A 23747-nucleotide genomic window follows, 5' to 3' on the forward strand; every position below is an offset into this window, starting at 1 on the left:
TTGGTCATGGTTTCTATTTCTCAGTGGTGGTGTTCCTCTTCTCGCTTCCTTCCTTCTTCCCCTGCGGCAAACTCTTTCATGCCTTGTTTGATCCGACCTATTTTTGCCGCCAGATCCTCGTGTTGCACAATTAGAAGCTTATACTCTCCCTGCATTTTCTCTAGCTCTTGATTTTCATCTAGAAAGAAACAATTACCACTATTAGAGTGATGAGAATCAAAATCACCAACCCAATCTAAATCACGGGACCACTCGGATTGGGCAAGTGATGTGGAGTTGAGATGCTCCACTACATGTTTTTTTTCCCCTCAGATCAAGAGCCATGTAGCTGTAGCAGTCGCCCCTTGACATAAAGCAATCCAAGAGTCTTGGTACTCTGCAAATAATAAAAAACACACTTGACAGATTGCCAATGTGACATGCATGGACTGTGCATATATCTGCTCAAGGCTGAAAACGCAAACTAAATATCTGGCCTTGTGATGTATAAATAAATGAGGCAACCAACTGCCAAAGCATATGTATGGATATCAAACATATCACTGTCATTATGCAAAGACAACTTAAGTCCAATCTCCATCAGTGTGCTTACTAGCTCATAATCTTGGAACCTAAATCTCTCAAGGATTTTACCAATATCTGGACTGTGACAATCCAATGCCTCTAGTATCATGAATAAACTGAATGCCCAAATAGTAATGCAAAGGCCCCAAATCTAACATTTCAAAAGTTTAGGTAAATTTTTCTTAAATGTTGAAATTTGATCAACATGTATCCTTGTGAGCAGAAGATCGTCCACATAAAGACATATGACCAGCAAGGATCCCCCCTTAAGTTCCCCTTGTAAAAATGCAGTTTTAATGTCAAGCTAGTGCACAATCTAACCACAATGGGCAGCCAATGCAACCATACACCTGATAGTGCTCATATGGGATGTAAGAGCAATTGTCTCCTCATAATCAATGCCTTTCTTTTGTGCATAGCCTTTTGCCACAAACCTAGCTTTATATTATCAATGGATCCATCCGCTTTTCGTTTCAACTTATAAACCCATTTAGTACCAATGGCTTTCTTCCCAATAGGCAATGTAACTAAATCCCATGTTTGATTCTTCATGATAGAATCATACTCAGCTTGCATTGCTGTCATCCAATGCACACTCTGTTGTGCATCCTCCAAAGAATCAGGCTCATCATCATCATGTGTGTTTGCTGCCATAACAAACTCCATAGCATTGGCATAATCATGCAAACGTGTCTATCTTCAAGTACGACCGGTAAGACGAGCACTCAAATATTCAACATCTTGCTGAATATTCTAAGTAGCCACACGCTAAATTTCTGCATTATTTAATGGGGCAACTCACTGAACATTTTGTTCATTTAATGGAGCTCCAATTGTATCATCAAAAGAAATGGACAGCAGCCCCTCAAAACACACTTTACTTTCACTATTGTACCCCACAAATATACATTTGGCTGCCTTATTGTCCAACTTTTTTCTCAACGATTTGGGAATATAAGCATATACAAGATACCTAAAGGTATGAAAGTGACCAATTGAAGATTTACTATTGTTCCAAGCCTCAAAAGGCATTATATTTTCAATGATTTAGTAGGGCATCTATTCAACACGTGACAAGCACACTTAACTGCTTCCATCCAAAAAATGTGGCAATTTCTTTGCTTTCAATATACATATAGCCATCTCTGTAAGTGACCAATTCTCCCTTTCTACAACCCCATTTCGCTATGGAGTATATGCAGTAGTAAACTAATGTGCAATACCTTTTTGTCAAAGTGAAGCAATGCGGAAGCGAATGACCGTGACAAAGAGTGAAGAGAGAGAGAGTGAAACGTAGAAAATCTGTAGTAAAGAATGTTGTACAAGGATGCAGAATTATACACGAGTGCGAAGAGAATATCTGTGTGTGTCTCCACCTCGATGATCTAGATCTCCGTCAGCCCCAAGAGCAATCTCCGCCGTCTGCAGACTGAAATCTGTGAGACACAATTGCCAAAGACTACTAAAAACACAGCCTATTTATCGGCTGAAAATAATGCCTGAAAATAATCAGGTAGGCTGCAACTAATGCAGCCGACTGCTGCAGTCCGACTGCTACCACCCTCTCTTAGATCCTGGACAAGGCAACAAACGGACGGATCTGGAATGTCGGCGAAGTAGAGCTTGGGGAAGTGCCTTCATAAACAAATTTGCAAGATTGTCTTCGGTCTTACAGTATTCCACATCAATGGTCTCATCCAGAAGCTTCTCCCTGATGAAATACTACTAGATCTCTATGTGTTTTGTCCACGCATGGAATACGGGATTCCATGCCAAGGCAATGCAACTCTCATTGTCGCACCGCAAAATCGTAGGACAAGTCTACGAGCAACCAAGCTCCTCCAACAATCACCAAAGCCACACAATCTCACATGTGGTAGAAGACACGACCCGATACTCCGCCTCAGTCGAAAATAGAGCTACCGCGGACTGCTTCTTGCTACTCTAGGAGATAGCACCAACACCCAAAGGTAAAACAATAATCTATAGTAGACTGCCTTTGGGTCCACATCACCAGCCCAATCCGAATCACTCCAACCTGCAAGAACATGATCGGAAGCACCTGTACCTACTGGATAGGACATCCCTAGGTCGGAGGCCCCCCTCAAAAACTGTAGTATCCTCTGCGCAGCCTGCCAATGCACCTACTGAGGTGCACTCATGAACCCAACCAAGAGACCTACTGTAAAACATAGATCAACCTGTGTGTTGAGGAGCCAAATCAATGATCCAATCAGCTGACGGTAGCGGGCAGCATCTACCAAAGGAGAATCTGAGTTTGAAGTGGCCTTTCAGTTCGGATCTATAGAAGTAGAAATGGGCCAACGATCCTCCATCTAGAAAGTCACCAAGAGCTCCTGTACATATCTCTGCTGAGAGAGGAAAATCCCCCTCTAAGTCTGATAAATCTCATGGCCCAAAAAGAAATGGAGAAGTCCTAAATCCGTAATCTCGAACTTCTGATGTAAGGCTATCTTCGTCTCTTCAACCTTTTGGGCATGGTCATCTGTAACAATCGAGTCATCAACATATAAAACAAACAACACACGACCACCCTCAAAAGTGTGTACATAAAGCTGCGGATCGGCCCTAGAGTGCCGATATCCCAACTTTGCCAAGAGAAATGAGTCAATTTTCTCGTTCCAAGCACGCGGAGCCTGCTTCAGGCCATACAAGGCCTTCTTCAGCCTATAAACCTTCCTATCTGAGAAACCAAAGCCAAGAGGCTGCTTTACATAGACCTCCTCCTTCAAATCGCCGTTCAAGAAGGCCGACTTCACATCCAACTAAAAGACAGGCCATCTCCTATGACCAACCAAGACAAGAACAGCACAAATAGTCACCATACGAGCAATAGGGACAAAAATATCACGGAAATCAACACCTAGGCGCTGTGCAAAACCTTTAGCAACAAGACGAGTCTTGTGCTGTCCAAAGAGCCATCACTATGATACTTGGCCTTGAAAACCTGTTTGACACCAATCACCTTCTTATGAGAAATCAAAACATGGGCACTATGCAAAACCTTTAGCAACAAGGCGAGCCTTGTGCTTGTCCAAAGAGCCATCATTATGGTACTTGGTCTTGAAAACCCGTTTGACACCAATCACCTTCTTATGAGAGGGATGAGGTGCAAGATACCAAGTGTCCTTCCGCTAAATAGCTATGATATCCCAACTTTGATTTAAAATCTTCCTAACTTCTCGCAGAATGGACTTGAAGAATTCTAAAATCATTAAATAGAGAATATCTCAAGCAAAAAGACTCCACGATCGTAACACGATATTTTTCCGTATTGACAAGGACTGTAGCCACCTATCACGAAAGTTACCACATGAACGAGAGTTATGAGCCATATTAGTCATTAGTGTCAGTGTTTATAGTATGGATGGTCTAGAAATACTAGATTTTTGGACAAAACTAGCATATTTTTTATATTATTATTATAAATATCCTAAAAATCTACGGAAACTTTTAGAATAGGGTGTCATGCAAAAAAAGCATGTGGCTTTTTCAGTCAGTTTTGGAGATTTCATATAAAAAGAAGGATTGGCGAAATCGTACGCGTCACGATCGCAGTTTATAGGCAGCAAACAACACTCCGAATAGGGAGAATAAGGAGTGATCTAGAAGAATTTTGATCTGCTATCCCGGCGTTTTACCCCCCTTTCGAAGCCAACAGAACCATCAGATTGCATCTTGGAAGCTTCAAATTACTCATTTTACCAAGATCCCTTCCATAAAGAGCTCTTCTTCTTAGCCACAACCCTTCTTCTCTAATTTAGCTATAAATAAGAGGCATGGGGAGCCGTCGAGAGCAGTCTGAGCAAGAGAGGAGAGACCATTCTCAGGAGTATAAAGCAAGAGGGAGTGAGGCAAGAGAAACATAAGTACGGGAATTTCTCGTCAAGAAGACAAGGAGGATACTTCGTGAGCTCTCGAATGCAATTCCTCCATCCCTTCTATCCTATTCCCCTGTGGAATCAAGACTGTTCTCGATTTCTCAGAATTCTTGGTGATTTCTTTTCCCCTCTCCCTCCCCCTGGTCAATCAAAATTTCCATCAATCAAATTACCCTCAAGCTCCTTCGCTAAATTTCCATTTTTTGCGATCTTGCATAAAGACCATGGCCCCGAAGAAAACAGCTACGAAGGTCGGGGAGGCAGGAGCTACCCATAACGCTGTGGACATAATTACTACAAACGGAATGGTAAGTATGGAGATTACAAATGAAGCTACAAATACCATCAACCAAGCACCCGTCATAGATCGTCATGTACTATTTTTCTTAAATAAAAATAACTAGCAAGCCTTTACCCCATGAATAGGCAATAGAAGCTACATGCATAAAATAAGATTTTATTCGATTCTTGCATATAATTTCATTGAGAAATTCTTAACCACGAATTTCAAGGGGTAACTTGGATCTATACAAGATGAACCTAAGTGAGTATAAGGAAGGTATTGTGTCCCTAAAATATTTAATATTTCTAATTTTTGTGTTGATCAAACAAACTCTCTGATGGGTAATAGCGGATGCTAATCCTCGTATATAAGAGATCTTAAGATGATGCAATTGCCAAATGATACTGTTCATAATTAAACTAACCAAGATTTTCTTTTATTGCACGCAAAGATCCACAAAACTCCAAGGGAGTTATCCTCAAGTATGAAATTCTTGCTTAAATTCTGTCCAAACTACTCCCCAAGGAAGAGGAAGTCCAAGAGGACTATTGGAAGGTATTGCCACTTATCTTGATTTATCTCGAAGTTATTTTGTCACTAATGCTAATTTGCCTCAATGTTTTTTTTTAAAAGATTTTTCTTCAAAATAAACTTATTAAAAAGTTTATGTATAATGCATTCGAAATAAGATGTTTGTGATTCTAAGCTAGGTATTGATCTTTCCTAAAATCATCACGCTAAAGGATAGATGACTGAGTATAGATCGCAAACTAACGCAGTATTCCGATCAACATAGAACGCCGACTAAGGCAGCATTCTTAATAGTGCTAGACCTCCCCAAGGCCAGCATTAATAAAACCTACTCCAAGGGGTTTTTCTTTTTATGTTTCGCGTTAGTGAGTTTAGACTAATCATGACGCGAAAGGTCTTATTGTAGAGAGCTTTAGTCCGTAGGAGGAGATAAGGATACCACGAGGCTCTGGTCATAAACTCCTTAGGCTCTTACAAACTGCCAACTACCCTTCGATTTCCAGACTGTGTCTAGAAGTTCCAATACTAGTTGGAAAACAAAACTTGGAGAGAATAATACCTTCGAACAAGAAAATATTTGTAAAATGTCATTTTTTTTAAAGGAACTATTAAGAAGGAATTACTTTACTCTATTTTTGTGTCGTGAATTAAGAGCGTGTAAGGAATTTGTATCAAGAGATAATTCAAAGTTGTTTTTATATGTTAAACCTAAAGTGGTAGGTAATTAGATAACTAAAACTACTCTCTCGAGAAAAGTGGAAGAATGGACCTCCAACGGATCCAGACCTATGGCTAAGTGGTCTCGGTAAGCTGAAAGCTTTCCTAAGAAAAAATAAAAATAGCACTTGATGGACCATTAGAAACCAGAAAGCATGATTCGCATCACTTTAGAATCTGCTAATACTAATTAGCCGCTAGTAATAGATTTAACTAGAAAGACTCAAGTCGATCCTCGTGGGAGTGGCCGAAACTTCCACTATGGGATAGACTCAAGCGAACCTAGTTAGCAAACTCCACCGGTTTTATCAAACTCCCGAACGTCGCTTCCTAAGAAATCTCTTGATGGGCTACTAAGAACGTACCTCCAAGAAAAGCTCAGGCTGCACGTTACAATTAGTAACAGAGCACAAATTGTTGTAGGACACAACGTAGGTTAATAAAACTAGTTATATTTATAACATAAAATATATTTTCCCTTAAGTAGTAAAGTCTTCTCTTATTGATATATGTTCTTGATTTCTAGCGAAAAGACGAACCTTGGGAACGATTCTTGATTTTCCAAGTTATGTTTATGTCAGCAATGCACTTCTCTAACTTCAGCTCGAGAAACTAGATGATGCGAATATTAGATCAGATATGCAATCCTTCACCCCTATATTACGAAAGGCGATGGATGTTAAGCGGAGAGTATTGTTATATTGACACAAATCATCTTACTTACCTTCAGAATAATTTAAAGAGATTAAGGTGAATGGAAGCCCTTAAGGTTGCCAAGATTTATCTCTTCTATGAGGCCAGAGTAAACTCAAACATGTTCACTAGAGTACGATAGGTCAAACTGAACCGGTACATCTATAAGGAGGTTACAAGGGTTATACCGGCTGATCGGATCATGGTTGTAGAACGCTCTAGTCGCCACAACTACAAGAAAGATGGATTACTTGATCTTCCTCTGAAATATAGAATTTTGGATATTTATCCTCGGAATCCTAATTACTATCCAATGGAAGTATCGCAATGCCATACCTAGATTGTGGTAGAAAAATCTTTTCCAAGAATAATATAAGCTCCCGAACTACTCGAATAATGTATTCCCTTCCTATTGACGTAAAGAATTATTTTTTTCCATCTGTTTGTCTCCTTAATAAATCAAAAATAGTAGATAGACTTTATTTCCTAATTAAAAATTAAAACTCTCTTTTGAAAGTATAAACCCTGTTCATTGTTGGAAGGACAAGTAGTACATAATTTCCCTCCTAAATTAATGAGGTAAAGTAAGCAAGTGAACATCTTTTTTTTTTCTGAATATGATTGGAAAGAAAATTGATTATAAAATTGTATGATTCTCCGAATATCACCTCGAAACTCAATACTACAGAAGCCCAAGAGAAGAAATTTATTCTCAAGCAGTACAAGCTACCAGAGTTTGATGGTAAAGGAAGGTGTCAAAAGATGGCGTATCAATGAGACGCTAGGGTTTACGGGGAGAAACAAGGAGTAAACTTGACAAACATGGAGAAGAGAAAAGAAGAGAGAGGAAACTCTGATGAATGGAATGATGAAGTTCTGAATCGTTGAGTGAATGTGATACAAGGAAACAAGGGTGTCGTAGCACAAGGAAAATGATAAAGACAATCACAATCCACAACTCACAATGTCCTCTTCAAGGGGTGTGAAGGCAATGAAGAGGCTTGAGAGAAGAGGTGGACTAAATGAATCAGCCGTAAAGAATGAGTGAGAGAGTAGTCATAAATAGGCATAGTCAATCTAGGGTGGCACCCCTTTTTAGGGCTGCAAACCCTAAATGCAAAACGCAAAAATGTAAAAACGCAAAAACGCAAACTGTGAGTGAAGGATGAAGGGTTTCTCAACATCTCCTCTCACGCCCAAAAAGAGAAAAAAGAGAAGAGTGAGGTGGAGATAGAATACTCATGCAGCAGGTGCCACTTGGACAGTGTCCCTCGTGGAGAAATTATTCACTTTTCCAAGCACCCTAGTACAAAGATGATGAAATCGTGCAATGCATAGGAGGAATGTCGGAATTTGTGTGGTGCCAAGAACCATAAGAATATGCCCGTACTCGATCTCAAGAGTTGGCTCCATGCTGACCAAGTGACCAAGGCAAGAAGAAGAGAAGAAAGAAGATGTAGAGGATCCCTAAGATCCAAGATTTCCACCTGAAAGGTAACCTACAGTAAAGAACAGTAGACAGAGTGAACTGGAGAACCCGAAACTCAATCTCAAGAGAGAAGCCACTAGCTCTGTGCATCCATGAGGGAAGGAATACGAAGGCCTCATCACCAAGTCGTGGCTGAACCTCCAAGGCCCCGATCTAGGTAGATCCCCAAGATCCTGGGAATGAATAGGTGAAATGATTGCTAGAAGGAAGCCACTCCATCCAAGGGTAGAAGAAGAAGGTAAAAGGCCTCCGCCAAGGTGTGCGAAGGACTGAGTGGTGAGTGGAGAACCCCCTTGAAACCGGAGGAATAGGAGTCCCCTCTAAAGTTGCAGTAGATATAGATGTCCCCTTGGAGAGCAAAGAAATATCAACTCCCTTGAATCCCTCTCTGAGGTAGATAGGGAATCCAAAAACTCATGGATCACAGACTCCGAAATGTCTGAGGATGAAGGAAGTGCCGCTGGTCGTGCCGAAGAAGATATATGGGGTAGTGAAATACACCCACAGTTGGCCTCTCGAACCTGAGTAGGCGAGGGTGAAGGGTGGGGCTCAAACTGAGCAATGAGTGGGCAACAATCGTTGCTTCTCAATGGAGCGACGGACCGAGAAGCCGAAGAAGAGAAAGAAATCGAGCAATCACTGTCTCTCAAAGAAGCGGACTAACAAGGAGATGGTATCAAACAATCACTGTCTCTCGATGGAGCAGACTGCAGAACCGCGGGCCGTGGTAGCCACTGTACCCAAAAATAGGTGGGAGAAGACTATCGTTGGCATTGTGATGATCTCCAGGAGGTCGTAGCGCCAATCAAGATCCTCCATGTGCTCGAAAGGACTTAGTGCGCATCGGATGCGTCTTATTGCCTTGACGCATAGTGCTCTGATAGCCGATGTAAAATGATCTCTGTGACCCAAAAAAGAGAGGTGGCACAAGGAGTGCCTGGTGGAAGACGCATATACTTCGGAGGGGTGGAGAGCAAAGGTCGAAGTTGGCAAGCATTGGTGGTATCTCCGGTAATACTACAGTAGAAGCACCTAGTAGTCTAGGCATCTATTGGTAAAGAAGCCGTGGGTACCAGTATGCCTTGCTGAGGAAGGAAGAGGTGGAAGAGGTCAGTCACGAACCGCAATGTTCGCCTCAAGGGGTGTGAGGGCAATGTGAAGCACGAATCGCAATGTTCGCCTCAAGGGGTGGGAGGGCAGTGGAAAGGTTGAAAGTGAGCTGCCAGTGGAAGGAGGATGCTAATAGCAGTAATAGATTGCAACCAATAGAAAAACACAAGTGAGGACAGAGAGAGAGACTAAAAACGCAGGTTGCAGGAGAGAGAAAACAGCAAACGCAAGCTACAAGAGAGAGAAAGACTAAAAACCAGCAATAGCAGTCAACATGCTAAAATCAACTCCGAATAACGTGTGATAGACTGGAAACAGGCGTCAGACTGTTGTAGACAACAATGGCCAGCTTGAACTACAATGTTCTTTACGTTCGAGGTGTGGGCAGCAAGCTGAAATACTTGAAATCTACAAAAACGAGATTGTTTTTTTGAATGGAGAGTGATCAGCAATAGTCGCTCTGCTGTAAACAGCTACAAACTGCGAGTGGAAGGCTGGAACTAGGCACCAGATTGTAGATGATAGCAAGGGATAGCTGAGACTGCAATGTCCTCCACGAAAGGGGTGCGGGCAGCAAGCTGAAAACACCTGAAACCTGCAAAAACGAGATTTTGATGCAGCGAAAGAAGAGAAGTGGATACCCAACCCGCCACCGGTCTTTGCCTTCACTGGAGTGGAGGATCTTTGCCGCTCTTTGAGCAGATCCAGCTCTGATACCATGTCAAAAGATGATGTACCAGCAAGACAGTAGGGTTTGCGGGGAGGAACATGGAGTGAACTTGACAAACATGGAGAAGAGAATAGAAGAGAGAAGAAACTATGTTGAATGGAATGATGAAGTTCTGAATTGTGGAGTAAATGTAATACAAGGAAACAAGGGTGCCGTAGCACAAGGAAGATGATGAAGACAACCACCAACCACGACTCACAATGTCCTCCTGAAGGGGTGTGAGGGCAATGGAGAGACTGGAGAGAAGAGGTGACAAACTGAATGAATCAACCGTAAAGAATGAGTGAGAGAGTAGCCTATAAATAAGCACAGTCAGTCTAGGGTGGTGCCCCTTTTTGGGGCTGCAAATCCTAAATGCAAAAAGTAAAAATGCAAAAACGCAAACTGCGGGTAAAGGGTGAAGGGTTTCTCAACAAAGGACATTCCCACTGAAGCAGAAACATGGATAGAATCTATGGAGGACTATTTCATTGCTACAAGAACTGCACCATCAAATCAAGCCATGATTGCCAAGCTAAAACTCATAGGAGATGCTCGTCTTTGGTGGAAACAATGGTGCAATGACCAAAGAACACTCGAAGGCGCTATCACTTGGGACAAAATTAAGGACGCGGTACATGAAAGATATCTTCCGCCCACATATCAAGCCCAAAAGATGAACGAGTTCTTCAATCTAAAGCAATTAAGCCTAAGCCTAGAAGCCTACTACTCCAAATTTGTAACACTTCTAAAATATGCATCTATGATAGATGTTTCACAGCAAGTATCCAAATTTTGCAATGGTCTAAATCCGCCCTTGAATACCCATCTTGAATCAATGAAACGATCTAATTTACAAGATGCATTGATTCGAGCAGCTCCAATAGTTCACGAGATTGAATAAAGGCCAAGAAATGCAAAAATTTGAAACAGAAACAGTCAGAATAAGAGCAACTTCCAAGGCTATGCAAAAAGAGCCCAAGGACAGTACCAACCAAACAAAACAAAAAAGGCCAAATCAAATGCCGTGGGAAGCTTTATACCCACAGGAATGAGTAATGAGACTCCAAGGTGTTTCTATAGCAAGGAACCAAGACATTTTAGGAGACACTGCCCGAAGCCTAGCCAAGGTCAGTAACAGTTTCGCCGACAAAGCCAAGATACCAAGGGAAAGGTCGCTGAAATAAACCTAAAGGAGATCAGTAACGATAAAGATCCCACGATGAAATCTGATATGGAAAAAGTTAGAGTGCACACCACTCTCAATAAGAAGGGTCCAAATCACCAATTCTCAGTAATTTAAACACAAGAAAATTATCAAGGTAAACCCTTTCAAATTTTAATCGGCTGTGGAAGTACCCACTCTTTCATATCACCAAAATGTGCAAAAAGACTAGGCATAAACACTACTCTTGCACCTAGTTTGCTCATAGAGTTAGCAAGCAGAAAAGAAATTCTATCAACACAACAAACTAGCAAGGTAGAATTTAGCTTGGGTGGCAATTCTTCCAAAATGAACTTCCGAATTATGAACCTCAGGGCTTATGAATGTCTACTAAATATGGATTGGTTAATTTCAAATAATGCCCATATCCATTGCGGAAAGGGCCAAATCACATTCCAGAACTCAAAGGGAGAACAAGTAACCACTCAAGGAGAAGCAAGAAACCCTAAGGTTCGCTAAAGCCTCTCGAATAGTAAAGGGACTGAAAAAAGAATTACATGTCTATCTAATTAAACTCAACAAGACTGAGCAAGATAGTGAAGCCAAGGATCAACCATCTTGGCTAAAAGAATATGCGGATGTTTTTCTAGAAAACCTGACAGAGCTCCCACCAGCAAGGGAAGTAGACCATGAAATTCAACTTATTCCAAGCGCTACCCCCGTCGCCAAACGGCCGTACCAAATGTCAATTCCTAAAGCCATTGAGTTGAAAGAACAACTTAAATAGCTATTAGACCAGGGATACATCCGACCAAGTAATTCACCAAGATACATCCGACCAAGTAATTCACCATGGAGAACCCTGGTTTTATTTCAAAAAAAGAAAAGCGAAACACTCCACCTTCGTATCGATTACCGTGGATTAAACTAGGTAACAGTGAAAAACAAATATCCAATTCCCAGGATAGTTGAGTTGTTTGACCAACTCCAAGGAGCAAAGGTCTTCTCAAATATCGATCTCAGATCAAGATATTATCAAATAAAAATTAGGGAGGAAGATATCCCTAAAACTGCTTTTACCTCAAGGTACGGTCATTATGAGTTTATTGTGATGTCATTTGGGTTAACAAATGCTCCTACCACCTTCAACAAGTTGATGCAAGACATTTTCCGACCCTACCTTGACAACTTCGTCCTCATTTTCTTTGATGATATCTTAACATATTCCAAGAGTGAAAATAACCATGAACCACAGCTACGAACAGTTCTTGAAACAATGAGAGCCCACAAACTGTATGCTAAAAAGAATAAATGTGCTTTCTTCAAGAAGCAGATAGAATATCTAGGATTCATAGTATCGACAGATGGCATTTCAGTGGATCCTGCCAAGGTCCAAGATGTACAAGACTGGCCACCCCCGACAACAGTCAAGTACGAAGCTTTCTAGGGCTAACTGGTTGGTATAGAGTCTTCATTAAAGACAATGCCTTAATCACCGCACCTCTCATCGACCTTCTCAAAAAGCAAGTCTCCATTACATGGACGTCCGGCAAATAATCTAGCTCTAAGAAGCTTAAGCAAAGTTTGATAGCCGCCCCTATCCTAAGGCTACCCGACCTCAACAAAGAATTCAAAGTCATAACTGACGCAAGCTCTCTTGCTTTGGGTTGTGTGCTTATGCAAGAAGGACATCCAATAGCCTATGCTTCAGGAAAATTAAAGATCCACGAAAGAAACTATGTCATACATGATCTAGAATTACTTGCTGTAATTCATGCATTTAAACTATGGAGATATTACCTACTTGGTAATAGGTTTTCTCTAGTCACTAATCATAAGAGCTTAAAGTGAATTTTTACTCAACCAGATCTCAATATGAGACAACACCAATGGATTGAGACCTTGCAAGAATTTGACTTTGAAATCAAGTATAGACCAGACAAGGAGAATGTGACTACAAATGCCCTAAGCCGTAAATCATTCCTTGATGCTCTAATCCTAGAAGAACCCTCTAGGGCTAGAACTCTTGCCACAATGATTTCAATGCCTAGTAACCCTCTCATAAAAATTGCTAGAGAAAAGTCAGTGAAGGATCCAAGCTATCAGAACTTATTAAGAGAAATTTCCGTCGAGGATTCAAATCCAAAACTCAAGACTAAGTATCAAGATTTTTCCATAAACGAGCAGCTTGCCTATTACAGGACAAGATTATGTATTCCTACAAGTCAGGAACTCAAAAGAAAAATACTCTGAGAAGCTCACCATTCCCCATTTTTGGTTCATCCTGATTATGCTAAGACTCTTAATACAGTCAAAAGAAAACTGGGAAAGACTCAAGGATGATGTACTCAAGTATGTCACCGAATGCCTAAACTGTCAACAAATTAAGGCCGAGTGTGTTAAGTTGCCAGGAAAGCTCCAGCCACTTGACATCCCTCAAATGAAATGGGAGTATATCAACATGGACTTCATAGTTGAATTACCCCTGGTACAAGGAGGATATAACTCCATAATAATAGTCATTGACATGCTAACAAAAGTTACACACCTTATTCCTGTAAAAACCAATTATAAGGCTTCCAATATCGCCAAGCTCTTCATTAAGGAAATTTTTAGGTTATATGGATTACCCCAAAGAATCATCAACGACCGCAATTCTCTCTTCATCTCAAACTTTTGGAAGAGTTTGTTCGAAGCTCTAGGAACTCAGTCTACTTCAATACTGCTTATCATCCCCAAACCGATGGTCAAACAGAGTAAATCAACCAAGTTATTGAGGACATACTGAGGGCTTATTATAGTAGGAAACCCAAACAATGGATCCAATACCTACCCTTAGTTGAATTTGCCGTTGAATTTGCCTACAATGCATCATACCATCAAAGTATTCAGATAACTCCTTTTCAGGCACTATATAGGCAAGATTATCTTACACCATCCATTTTTTTCCGATCCTACCCTACAGGTAGAAGCATCTAGGCAAATGCTTGAAAAAATGGATCAACAAGTGAAAGCTATAAGGCAAGATATTCAAGCCGCCAAGAATTGACAAAAGGCATATGCCAATCAACGAAGACAAGAACGCATCTTCAAAGAAGGTGACATGGTTTTCTTACAAGTTCGCCCAAAGAAAAGCTCCTTATCTTTAGGGGAATTCAAGAAGCTAAGTCCCAGGGTATTGTGGGCCATATAAGGTACTAAAGTGTCTAGGACCAAATGCCTACAAGCTACAACTTCCTAATAACTTGAAAGTACATAATGTATTTCATGTTAGTCTATTGAAAGCATATGTCCCTAACCCAGACTATGTACTTGACAGACCAACAAATTGTAATGCCAAGTCAAGGAATCCTCGAACTTCAACTAGAAAATATACTTGACATGCGGAAGAAGACTCTAAGAAGCAAAATCCTTAGAGAATATCTCATCCAATGGAAAGACTACCCTGAAGAGGATGCCACTTGGATTGACCATAAGTCACTATATAACCAATATCCCCAGTTTCAATCGAGATGAGGATATCTCGATTCCTCTTAGGGGAAGAGGATGTGATATCCCGACTTTGATTTAAAATATTCCCAACTTCTCGCAAAATGAACTTGAAGAACTCTACAATCATTAAATAGAGATCTCGAGCAAAAAGACCTGTAATTCATAACCCAACATTTTTCCGGGTTGACAAGGACTGTAGCCACCCATTACGGAAGTTACCGTGTGAACGAGAGTTATGAGCCATATTAGTCATTAGTGTCAGTGTCTATAGTATGGATGGTCCAAAAATACCAACTATAACGTGCCGCCCGAGCTTTTCTTGCCGCTACGTTATTAGTAGCCCATCAAGAGATGTCCTAGGAAGCACCGTCCGGGATAAAACCCTCGAAGTTTGCTAACTAGGCTCGCTTGAGTCTACCCCCCTGCAGTGTAGCCACCCATTACAGAAGTTACCCTATGAACGAGAGTTATGAGCCATATTAGTCATTAGTGTCAGTGTCTATAGTATGGATGGTCCAAAAATACCAACTGTAACATGCCGCCCGAGCTTTTCTTGACGGTACGTTGTTAGTAGCCCATCAAGAGATATCCTAGGAAGCGCCGTCCGGGATTTTGATAAAACCCTCGAAGTTTGCTAACTAGGCTCGCTTAAGTCTATCCCCCTGCAGTGGAAGTTCCATCCGCTCCCACGAGAATCGACTTGAGTTTTTCTCATTGAATCTATTACTAGCAGCTAATTAGTATTAGCAGATTCTAAAGTGATGCGAATCAAGCTTTTTGGTTTTTAATGGTCCATCAAGTGTAATTTTTATTTCTTCTTAGGAAAGTTGTTGGCTTACCGAGACCACCCAACCATAGGTCTAGATTCGTTGAAGGTCCATCCTCCCACTTTCCTCAAAAGAGTAGTTTTAGTTATCTAATTACCTACCACTTTAGATTCAACATATAAAAACAGCTTATTTGAATTATCTCCTGATACAAATTCGTTACATGCCCTTAATTCACGACACAAAAATACAATAAAGAAAATCTTTTTTAATAGTTCCTTTCAAAAAAATGACATTTTACAAATATTTTCTTGTTTAAAGGTATTATTCTCTCCAAGTTCAGTTCCCCAACTAGTATTGAAACTTCCAAACAGTCTGAAAATCGAAGGGTAGTTGGCAATTCGTAAGAGCCTAAGGAGTTTATGACCAGAGCCCCCTGATATTCTCACTTCCTCCTACCGACTAGAGCTCCCTACAACAAGACCTTTCGCATCATGATTGGTCTAAACTCACTAATGCGAAACAAAAAACGAAAAACCCCTTAGAGTAGGTGTTATTTACGCTGGCCTTGGGGAGTTCTAGCGCTATCAAAAACACTCCCTCAGTCGGCGTTCTGAGTTCACCGAAATACTGCCTCAATCATCAATGATCTATACTGAGTCATCTATCTTTTAGCCTAATGATTTTAGGAAAGATCAATACCTACCGACTAGAGTTCCCTACAATAAGACCTTTTGTATCATGATTGGTCTTAACTCACTAATGTGAAACAAAAAAAGAAAAACCCCTTAGAGTAGGTTTTGTTCACGCTAGCCTTGGGGAGGTCTAGCGCTATCAAGAGCACTCCCTCAGTCGGTGTTCTGAGTTCACCGCAATACTGCCTCAATCATCGGCAATCTATACTAAGTCATCCATCTTTTAACCTGATGATTTTAGGAAAGATCAAAATCTAGCTTACAATCACAAACATCTTATTTCGAATGCATTATACATAAACTGTAATGAAGGAGACCTAGCTAGCCTAACTAAGGGAGAGAAGAGAGAGAGACTACAGGAGAAGAAGAGAAAGATAGGAAGGAGAGAGAGAGAGAGAGAGAGAGAGAAAGAGAAAGAGAGAGGAAGAAGAAGAAGCCATGAGAGCTTAAGAGAGGTGGAAGAGAGATTTCTTGATAATTCCGTGATGCCTGAGGAAACCCTCTTACACCTTTTATACCATCAGTGTGACTGGTATTTTCCCATATACCCGGTTCATTACAAACCATCCCTTCTCATGAAGTTTTTGTCCTCAAAACAAGGGAGGAACAGGCGGGGAGGAGGCTACAAAGTACTACTCTGCGCATGATACAAGGGCAATAAGCAAGGGCGTCCATGTCATGAAAATAAGGCCCTGGATAGAGTGGACAATGTGCAGTCCAAGATGGGCCTGCTATAGGAAGTCAGCCATAACTTTGGGTAGAAGACTCCGAACAAGATGACTGAGGTGTCGTTGTAGACCCCACGAGATATACTTTCAGCCCATGTGGGTAAGGTGGGGGTGAAAATAATTCAGGACCAAAACTATTGCAAAACAGATGGCTGTCCAGAAGCAGACAGGTATGCTGTCTGAGACAGGACTGCTGTAGGAGAACAGCCATAACTTCCCGTAGGAAACTCCGATCGGGACAAGTGAGGTGTCGTTGCGGAGCCCTTAAGGTGTACTTTCAGCCCGTGTAGGTAAGGTGGGGCTGAAAATAGCTTAGGACCAAAACTGGTGCAAAATAGATGGCTGTCCAGAAGCAGACTGTAGTCCAAATAGGGGCCAAGCGTGGTCAAGATCCAGCCAATGCAGCCTCCTTGAGGTGGGAAAACTCATCCAAAATAGAGGCCGGGCGCCAAGAAGCTTCCTCTAGAGATAGGCCTTGCCATTTGATCAAGTATTCATGAATGGACCGAGTACAAAGCATTCTGCACATCATGACAAAAATGTCTCAAGTAGGTCTCAAGCCACTTATTAACCTGCTCGATCTGCCCGTCTGTTTGGGGATGATAGCTATAGACGGAGCTAGTTTGGTCCCCATGGAGCTGAAAACTGTCTGCCAAAATTGACTCATAAATTTGGTATCCCGGTCATGCACTATGACATGTGCCAATCCATGCAACCTAAATAGATGCTCCATAAATTGAGTGGCAACTTGAGATGCTGTAAACTGAGATTTTGTAGGGATGACATAGGCTGCTTTGGTGACGCAATCAACTACCACATAGATGCTGTTCCAGCCCTTCTTGGTTGTAGGCAACCTGATGATGAAGTCCATCGTAATGTGGGTCCATTTGCCCTCAAGTATAGGCAAAGGCTGCAGTAATCCACCCGATTTAAGAGTGCTGTCCTTATTTTGCTGACAAGGCATACATCTAGACACAAAGTCTTTAACATCCTGCCATAGGCCTTTCCAATGGAAGCTTTTTGCAATGCAGTCATACGTCTTAAACACCCCTAAGTGACCAGTAATCGAAGAAGAATGCATCTCTTCAAGTATCCGTTGAGTAAAAGGGGAGGCATGGGAAATCACAATACGGCCATGTGTCCAAATAAGACCATTGTGGAGCTGATATTGGGAGTTGGCATCCATAACACCTTGCTGTAATTTCTGAAAAGAGGGCTGAATTCAGCATCAAGCAAGTAAGCCTCTTAGAGTTCTTCTATCCAATCATGATGGAGTTCAATGATAGATGAGACCTTACATACCCACATGCGAGAGAGTGCATCAGCCACTACATTATCCTTGCCAAGGGTGTGAGTAATCTCAAAGTCATAGTTCTGTAAGGTGGCTACCCATCTGTGTTGCTTAGGAGTTAAGTTGGGTTGAGTCAAGAAGTATTTGAGCACACGGTGGTCACTTTTCACTTTAAATTTACTGTCATACAAGTAGTAATGCCACTTTTTGATAGCATGAATGACTACCAACATCTCCTGATCATAGACATGCAACTGTCTCTCTTTATCATCCAATTTGCGGCTCTCAAAGGCTATCACACCATGTTCTTGCAACAAGACAGCACCAATACCCCGTCCACTAGCATCACACTGAATGGTAAATTCTTTCAAGAAGTCAGGGCGCACAAGAATGGGGGTTGAGGTAAGCAATTCCTTCTGCGCTGAAAACTGTGATCAGCCAAGGCATCCCAAAATAAGACTTCTTTTTTCAGCCTATCAGTCAATGGTGCTGCAATTGTAGCATAATGGCAGATAAATCTCCGATAAAAGGAGAAGAGACCAAGAAAACCACGCAATGAGGTAGTGTTAGTGGGAGTGGGCCAATCCCGAACACACTCCACTTTCTTAGGGTCAGCTTGGATGCCTTTCTCACTAATGATGTGCCAAGTACTCAACCTCAGTTTGCATAAAAATGCACTTGCATTCCTTGGCAACTCTTAGTATATCAAAAACTTGCTTGACATGGTGTAAATGCTCATGCAGTGACTTGCTGTAAATGAGTATATCATCAAAGAATACCAACACAAACTGGAAAAGCCATGGCTGCAATATCTTATTCATGAGGCTCTGAAACGTGACGGGGGCATTAGTGAGCCCAAATGGCATAACAAGGAAGTGGTACAAGCCACGATTAGTCCGGAAAGTTGTCTTAACTTCATCACCCTCTCTCATTCGTATCTCGTGGTAGTCGGATCTCAAATCAATCTTGGTGAAGTAGCGGGCTCCCTTCAGCTCATCAAGCAAGTCATCAATTCTAGGGATAGGATACCTATTTTTGACTGTGATCATATTGAGATCATGATAGTCAATGCACATTCAAAAGGACCCATCCTTTTTCTTGACCAATAGAACCGGGGAGGCATAAGGGGAAGAACTAGACTCGATGAATCCCATCTCAATGAGCTCCCTGACTTGCTTGGCTACTTCCTCTCGCTCACATTTAGAGAGTCAATACGGGGGTTTATTGACTAGTTTGGCATGGGGCTCCAAGTCAATCGGGTGGTCTACTTGCCTCTTAGGTGGGAGGGTGGTGGGGGGTTGAAAGAGATCTCGATATTCAGCCAAGAGTGCCTTTAATGTTGCATCTTTCTTCCAAGAATTGTGCTGGTCATCAACATCCTTATTCAAATGCAAAACAAAGATCTGTGAGCGCTTCTTAAATTCCTTTTTCAATTGTCTTGCTGTTATAAGCTGAAAATCTGCATTTTCTTTGATGCCTTCCAAATGTACAAGCTGCCCATGCACCATAAACTCCATATACAACTAAGAGAAGTCCATAGAAATTTTCCCCAACTGCTTCAGCCAATCACAACCTATGACAACATTCACAGGGCCCATATCAAGTGTTATTAGGTCCACTGTTACTGCATAATTTCCAGCCAACCTGAGAGGCACTTATGTCCAAACATGGGTGCTTATCTCTTCACTCCCATAAGCCACTTGGACTTTTAGAGGTTGTTGTGATTCAGTAGGAATACATGTGAGATGGGCAAGGGTGGATTTATTCACAAAACTGTGTGTGCTGCCACTATCTATGAGGATCAATCTTGTCATGTAATTCATTTGGGCCCTGCTGCCCATGCATGCCATGTGCTGCATGCTGCCCATACATACCTTGCTACCCATACATGCCTTGCTGACCAAAATGTCCCGGGGTGCCATGCTGCCCATACATTACATGTGGGCCAAATTGAAACTGATTATTAGTGCCTTGCTGCCCAAAATTTCCATGCTGACCATGTGCACCTACATTAGGGCCTTGCTACCCAAAATTTCCATGCTGCCCATGCAATACATGCGAACCAAACTGAACATTGGGGCCTTGGTGCCCAAAACTGCCATATGCATGCTGCCCATGTGCACCTTGCATACTATGCTGCCCAAAATGTGCATTTTGCCCTTGCATATAGCATCCACTACGGGGGAGCTGCTATCCCAAGGATGGGCTGGAAGGGTTCGTCACAAGTGAGAGGAGGATGGGCTTATCACGTCGCATAGAAGACTCGCCCAGCTCATAGGTGCTATGGGGAAAACCATGGGTGCTACCAAAACCTTGTTAGCCACGTCCTGTCTCCAAGGGGGGAGGACGGTTGGTCTCACGGGGAGGACCATGCTCCTTGGGCTGAGCTGAGGAGGGTGAGAGGGTGGAGATGAGGGTGCCCATGCGCTCTACGAGCAAGTCCATCTCAGCCATCATCTCGCTATGACGCTGATCTTGGCAGTTTTCCATCTCCCTATGGCTGTGTTCCAGCTCTCGATGCCGCTCAGCATGATGCGTCTCATGTTGGCATAGTGTGTCGTTAAGCATAGCAAAACGGTCCGTCTCGGGGGCACCTTCTTCAAGCATGTCTTCACAATCCACTTGGGCAGAGCTAGGATCATTCATAGATGCACGGGAATCTTTGATCTCGCGCAGGAAGTCCTCCTGGGCCTTGGCTTTACCCTTATGACCGACCATACTAGGTGCAGTCCACCGGACCCCCCGTCACAAAAACTGCAATATCTCGAGTTAGGGAGCTCCAATCACCAAGCTTCTTAATTCGAAACGGAGCCCTTGATCCCCTCTACGAGGCCATGCAAAAATATTTCTCATAGTAAATATGCAAAATTTGCTGTAATTGACTTTTCAGAGCTGAGGCAGGGTATACCTATCTCCCACTGCATACATCCATCAAGTCGTACATGTTCTCCCCCAATACGTGTGCATTTAGCCATCATACATCCACCAAGTCATACATTTTCTATACATCCATCAAGTCATACATTTGCTGTCCATACATGTGCAAGCCACTTGGACGTCAATGATTGGGACTCGGGCCACCAATTTAGAGTACCTGCACCTGCAAACAAATTTTGGGCTCCGGATCACCGGGAGATGGGCAAAGTTCCCCCCAGGCCGGGTTGTGCACCCCTTCAATGTCTTTGGTGGCAAGGGAGGGTCACCCCTCTTTTATCTTGCCACCTCGCCTGGCATTAGGCTTTTCCTCACCCAGAATATATATGGCAGACATTTATTATTAAGCAACCAGCATGATATGCATTTACAAATTGAGGATTGGGCATTTCATGATATGCATGATCAATAAGGAAAATGGGATGGGGAAAGGGGTTACCTCTACAAATCAGTGACTCACTAATTGCATCACTTACCCTTTCTTACAATTTTTAGCTTAATGATCAAAAATCAAGACCAAGCACGGTTATGGGTTAGGAGTGAAATTCTCAACCAATAGGAAAGAAATTTGAAGTGTGCTCGGTCATGCATGCATTTCAAGAAGTGCATAATGGAAAAAGGCAATCAATAGGTGATCCATAGCTTCAAGCTAAGCAAGAATTCATGTAATTCTTTAATCTCTCCAAGCAAGAGGTTGGGCTCAGCAAGCGGTTGGAGAAGAGAGACCAAGAACCATGAGACATACCTTGCTTAAGCTTGGGGAAGAGGTAGTGGCTACCCACTCCAAGAAATTCATGGTTGTCCTCCTTCTTGCAGCCCGTGGTCGTATGGAGCCTTCAATGTCTTGTGGCTCGCACTTGTTGAAGCTTATGGTTGCTCCCACGGCTCCCGAGACAAGAATTTGAAGCGTCTTCAGTGTACCTCGAGATCCCTTGAAGGTTTCATGGCTGCCATGGCTGCTGCCCACAGTAGGATTTTGGGAAGTGCCAAGAAGATGAAATGTCAACCAAGGAGGTCAAGAGTGGGACCAAATGAGTGCCTGGAGCTGGGGTTTAACGCTAAAGACCATGGCTATGAGCTGGAGGGGTAGGAAGAGCAGCAGATCAGTCCCCTAAAAATGTGCCGCAAATTATGGGGGCAGCCCTGGGGGCTTCAGCAGGGTATGGGGTGGCACTCAGGTACTCCAAGGTGAGTCCAAGGTCTCAAGAAAGTGGCTGGAGGTGCCATGCAAGCCTTGGAAGAAGGGGAAGAGAGATCTTGCAAGATTTTGGGCTGGAGCTTTCATGGCAGCTTGAGGGTCCTGAGAGAAAGAAGGGGGAAAACTCACTTTTGTAAAAGAGAGTCATGGTTAGTCTTTTCCCCAAGTCCAAAGGGGTCTTCTTGGAAGAGGCACCCCTAAAATTGCTCTATGAAGTAAAAACGAGCTACCATTCTTGCCCTTCTACCTCCAGATGCAGTCAAACCTCCAGTGAGCTCCCCAAGAAAGGCTGCCATAGTCTTCAAGAAGGCTGACAGCTTGTCAAAGTACTCCATGTATACCTGTGGGAATTGTGTAACTTGGATTTTCTAACTGTGAAGAGCTGTAAGGAACCTAAATCTAAGGGAAGAAGAATCAACGACAAGGCTCTGATACCACCTATAATGAAGGAGACCTAGCTAGCCTAACTAAGGGAGAGAAGAGAGAGAAAGCAGGAGAAGAAGAGGAGAGAGAAAGATAGGAAGGAGAGAGAGAGAGAGAGAGAGGAAAACGGAGAAACCATGAGAGCTAAAGAGAGGTGGAAGAGAGATTTCTTGATAATTCCATGATGCCTGAGGAAACCTTCTTACACCTTTTATACCGTCAGTGTGACTAGTATTTTCTCGTATACCTGGTTCATTACATAAACTTTTAAACAAGTTTATTTCCAAGACAAATCTTTTTTTTTCAAAAATAATAACATCAAAGCAAATTAGCATAAGTGGCAAAATAACTTCGAGACAAATCAACATAAGTGGCAAGATAACTTCGAGACAAATCAGCATAAGTGGCAAAATAACTTCGAGACAAATCAGCATAAGTGGCAATACCTTTCAATAGTCTTCCTGGACTTCCTCTTCCTTAGGGATTAGCTTGGACTCAATTTAAGCAAGAATTTCATACTTAAGGATAACTCCTTTGGAGTTTGGTGGATCTTTGCGCACAATAAAAGAAAATCTTGGTTAGTTTAATTATAAACAATATCATTTGGCAATTGCATCTCAAGATCTCTTATATACCAAGGATTAGCATCCGTTATTACCCATCAGAGATTTCGTTTGATCAACACAAAAATCAGAAATATTAAATCTTTTAGGGACACAGCACCTTCCTTGTACTCGCTTAGGTTCATCTTGTACAAACCTAAGTTACCCCTTGGAATTCCCGGTTAAGAATTCCTCAAAGAAGTTATATGAAAGAATCGAATAAAATCTTATTTTACGCATGCAGCTTATGTTGCCTATTCATGCGATAAAGGCCTGCTAGTTGTTTTTATTTAAGAAAAATAGTATATGAGCATCCATGACGGGTGCTTGGTTGATGGTATTTGCAGCTTCGTTTGCAAGCCTTGTACTCGCCATCATAGTTGCCTCCATATGTGGTATGGAACAATCTATACGGTACGATCCGTACGGTACCATACGGTACGATTTCGTACAT

The 23747-nt window shown here is 42.1% G+C and overlaps 1 protein-coding gene across 5 annotated transcripts in view; it reads right to left on the bottom strand.

Annotated features, from left to right (window-relative positions):
• The window catches only part of LOC148014284 (uncharacterized), a 69805-nt gene that overhangs the window by 11275 nt on the left and 34783 nt on the right, over positions 1-23747 (bottom strand). The window contains exon 1 of one of the 5 annotated variants that reach the window (XM_087666241.1): positions 23138-23319. The exons of the other annotated variants lie outside the window; for them this stretch is intronic. The gene's annotated coding sequence lies outside the window, so the exon portion shown is untranslated. Of the gene's footprint in view, positions 1-23137; positions 23320-23747 lie in introns of those variants that run through there. 5 annotated transcript variants of the gene reach the window in all.

Source organism: Lygodium microphyllum, chromosome 25, assembly GCF_053477565.2.
Source record: "Lygodium microphyllum isolate KBCC chromosome 25, Lygodium_microphyllum_v1.1.10, whole genome shotgun sequence".
Classification (NCBI taxonomy): Eukaryota; Viridiplantae; Streptophyta; class Polypodiopsida; order Schizaeales; family Lygodiaceae; genus Lygodium; species Lygodium microphyllum.